At 41.7% G+C, this 4,470-nt stretch overlaps 1 pseudogene; it reads right to left on the bottom strand.

Annotated features, from left to right (window-relative positions):
- Nucleotides 1–3,688: 3,688 nt before the first annotated feature.
- On the bottom strand, nucleotides 3,689–4,469 carry LOC103609314 (annotated as a pseudogene).
- Nucleotide 4,470: the final 1 nt, after the last annotated feature.

Raw genomic sequence — 4,470 nt, 5'->3', positions numbered from 1 at the left:
CTCCCATGAACTAGTATCAGTTCATATTTCTGGTATTTTCTCTTTCTAAGCAGTAGAAACAACCAGATTTACTGCTAAAAATTCTGCCCACTGGATTACTTTTCCCCATTGTCCTTCAAGGCCACTCCTGAGTAAGACTGCAAAGCTGTATCAGTTTACCCTGGCTAGTGCCAGAGTATCCTATAGAACTATCTGTAAACCAGTTTCCAAATTTTTTTCTTTAGTAAACCGGCCTTGAAGAACTTCCCATAAAGTTGTTGATTTGCATCATGGGGCATGCCAGTGTGGTAAAGGGTGTGAAAGTCTAAGCCACCTTCTCATGCAGTCAGTTTATGCCTTTAGTACTTGCACGTGATTATGATTTGCTACTCCATTTGCCAATATTTGTGTCTTGGTAGATCAGAGAACACATAATTTATATGGACAGCTCAGATCACATTGTCACTTTGTATCCCATAGGCAGGTATTCAATATCTTTCAGGGCCCAGTGTGGAATATACTAAAAAGCATATGTACTTCACAGGGCCTGGTTTTACAAAGTCTTGCAGTTTCAAATATAGACCTTGCAGAGGACTGGAAATTTTCCTCAGGCTATAAGTCTCTGGTGTAAGATAAAAATTTGTGGCACAGCAAGGTTGCTAGCTCAAGGACAGACTAGTTACTGATTGTCATGTAAAGATACTGAGAAGTTGCTGTAAGAAGGAATGCTTGCTAAGATCAAGCTTTTGTTGATAGCCTTACTGGAATGTCATCTGGCTTGTTTCACTGAAAGTTACCAGCCTATATTGTTGAACTATAACCCCACCTATGTTCTCTTCCTGTAACTTCCAAGTCTGGAAAATAAATGCAGGAAGAGAACCCAAATTTGGGGTTAATTTCCCAAGGAAAGGTTGCCTCTTGCTGGAGCATTCCTAGGGAAGTTAACCACTTTGGGGCTTATCACTTCTCAGAAAAGATGGGCTTTGAGTAATCCTTTGTGTCTCTGTCACCCAGGGGACGTGGGGTGACAAATCTGTGTGGGGTGAAGCAACACAAAGCAACAGCCCAGTAGCAGCCAAGAGCTATTACTCAAAAAAAGAAGAGTTATTTGCAGAAGAGGACATGGCTTTGTTCCAAATTCTAGGGTCTTGACACTATGATTCTCTTATTGGGGCTGCAGAGGTTTTATATTGCATCTCATATGCCATAGACCCTTCAAACCTCATTGGATCTGAGTTCAGAAGGTCTGAGAATTGTGCCTGGGTGGCACTCCATTGTAATGATTTAAGTAATAATTACAGTCATTACTTAGAGTGTTTCATATTATAGAGAACAGGTAATATTTTAGGATGCCCATTATTTCAGCTCTGGAGACACTGGTCATTTAGCCATTGCCAAAGATCTCTGCAGATTAAAATATTTTGATCACATGACTTCTATTACCTCAGAATTCCATCATCCCTGCTGAAACCATGAGCCCATTTTATTTTTATTTTTGTGTGTGTGCTTTTTTTGTTGTTGACAGTCTTTAAATTGAAACATTATTGGTTATATATATTTGTGGGGTACAGAATTGAATATCAATACATGTTATAATACGTAGTGATCAAATCAGGATAATCAGTATACTCAGGCTTACAAAACTTAACCAATGTTTCTGACCCTTAACCAACTTGTCACTAACCGCCTCCATTTTAATGGTGGCATTGCCTAGTGTTACTCCGAGGCTGCAGAGGACAGCCACTATAAACTTTACACGATTGTTGGTTCTCCCTTTATTAATAAAGAGAATGTGCTCCAGTCCCTCCTTGAATACTTTGGGGAGCTAGGGTAAAAGGGTCATAAAAAAATTCATTCTGATATTCTTATTTTCCTAAACGTTTGGATCCCACCCCTCACATTATACCGGTGATATTCTGGCATCTGAATTTTATTGAATATAGGCCACCATCAAGTTTAGGTTTCAGTCAACCCACCAAAGAAACTGTTAGAGCCACTCCCAGCTGCTCAAGATAATACATTGAACCTGACATTTCTAATAAGTGCACCCAAATGAATATATTCAAGATGATCCAGCAATGTGTTCTATCCTCTTTGGTCTAGCATCCTAAGAAACCATTGTTGTACATATTCTCAAGGCTTCTATCATCAAAAAAACAGTAAAATTTTAAAATTTTATTTGGGCGTGAATGCTATAATCTCCTGAGCTATACTTTGTGCTATTACCCTGGGATATTCTGGGATTGGAGCACAATTAAGAGTCTGGCAGCAATGAGAGATGGTGGATGCGCATCTTAAAGAGAATTAGCATTACTTGTAAGACAATTGCCTCAGCTGCAGTCATCATGGAGGCTCAATTTAGGGAAAGCTAGTCTTAGATAGGGGAGTAGGGTCTGCTTCTGATAGCAAGGGAGATTAATGGAGGTTTAGAGGTTCAAGGCTCTAAGAGTTGTCCAGATCCACTGCTGTTTTGCCATTCTAATTAGCTGAGTCCCACTCGTTCCCTGTCAATTCCCTAATTGGCACATAAGAGACCTGTAGAAATTGTGGGTATACAATTTACTTTGTCATTCTGAATCCACAGAATCAGATTTTTTGTTCTGATATTAAGCTTTATCAGTTCTGAGAGAGAAAATATTTTCTGAATGTCTCACCTTGACTTGAGTGAGGGATTTAATGCCTGAGCCTGTCGTTTTCTTCCTATAAGCTTTCCATTGCTTAAGTAACAGTAGTTAGCAAATGATCTCGTAGAGTTCATTCCCACCATAAAGGTCCATGGCAGCAGTAACTTGGTACTTCAAAGCCTGGTTTTCAACATACATTTTATTTCAGACAATGACTGCTGATAATTTTAAGCATCTGTTTTGTTATTGCACGCCATGAACTATCAGATTTCCACATCCATTGGCTTCCATTGACTGTGATGTCATCAATACATTCAAACTTCGTCAGGTCAGATATTCAATCCACCTTTGAGGGTTTGTTTCCTGGAACCACTTCTCGTATAAGATGTTGTAGAAGTTAGTGTTCACAGAAGAAATTTAAAAAAAAATGACTCTAGATATTTCAACCTAGGAATTTAACATAGGAAAAAAGTTATAAAATTGTTGAGAGAGCTAGAAGAGAATGAAAAAAAGAAAGCAGGTAATACTATCCTCTATATGAAAGCCTCTAAGCTCCATGTAGAGAGACGCTCATTCCATACTTCTGTGACCTTACATTTCAGGAGCAGCTGCTGCAGAGGACTGCAGACATCAGCCTCTGCTACCCTAGGAGTCTGTTTCTGCCACTGCATGACTAGCCTGCTGCCGCCACTGCTATGAGATCCAGAAGACAATTTCCTCCTTATTCCTTCTTCCTTCTAATCTCTCGTGTATGACTTATTGGCAGAATCTGAAATAGAAGCCTGCTGGCAAGAGAGTCTGGGAAATAATGTTTGCAGGCTTTTGGCCCCTGTGATGTGGAAAAGAATGTAGAAGTTATAGAGACAGTGCCACAAACCAACACAAAACATCTGACACATCTTGACTTTGCAACGTGGGAAAAGGGTCCTTGTGCAGACAGAGGAGAGAGAGAAGTTCTTGGGAAGATCAATTTTAGGAACTGGCATGTAGGAATTGAGGATCTGGATATAGACTCTCTAAAACTATGTCACAAATCCCTTGGAAATTATTTTCAGGCAGTTTACCCCAGTTTGAAGATCATTGATCTAGATACTGATATTGCCAAGGAATGCACACCCTCCAGCCAGCATCCTCAGGGCACCCTTGACCTCCTTGTTTCTCAGGCTGTAGATGATAGGGTTTAGCATGGGGGTCACAACACAAGAGCAGAGACAAGATTTCCATGTCCAGGGAGTAGTCTTCTCTGGGACTGTCATAGTTGAAGTTGGCCCTTCCATAAAAGACCACCACCACAGTGAGGTGGGATGCACAGGTAGAAAAGGCCTTGATCCTGCCCTCAGCAGAGGAAATCCTTAGGATGGCAGAGATGATAAGTGCATAGGACACTGCAGTAAACAGGCAGGGGCTCAGGCCAATGGTGGCACTGGCCACGTGGAGCACAGACTTGTTAACACAGGTGTCTGAGCAGGAGAGCTTCAGGAGCAATGGGACGTCACAGAGAAAGTGGCTGATCTGGTTAGGCCCACACAGAGTGAGTGTGGCTGTCAGCGCTGTGTGTGTCGCAGAATTCGCCAGCCCACACAGCCAGGACCCAGTCATCAAACAAACACTGACCTTCATACTCATGAGAACTGGATATTGAAGCGGGCGGCAAATGGCTACATAGCGGTCATATGCCATAGCAGCCAACAAGACACCCTCAGTGCCGGCGAACGTCACAAAGAAGAAAAGCTGGGAAAGGCAGCCCTCATAAGAGATGGCCTTCTTCTCCTGGAAGACGTTCACCAGCAGGACTGGCATGGTGGCAGATGTGTAGCAGATGTCCAAGAAACTCAAGTTGCTCAGGAAATAATACATCGGAGTGTGG

This window comes from Galeopterus variegatus, unplaced genomic scaffold (assembly GCF_000696425.1).
Source record: "Galeopterus variegatus unplaced genomic scaffold, G_variegatus-3.0.2 Scaffold9463, whole genome shotgun sequence".
NCBI classification, from domain to species: domain Eukaryota; kingdom Metazoa; phylum Chordata; class Mammalia; order Dermoptera; family Cynocephalidae; genus Galeopterus; species Galeopterus variegatus.
This window is presented reverse-complemented; position numbering and strand designations above follow the sequence as displayed.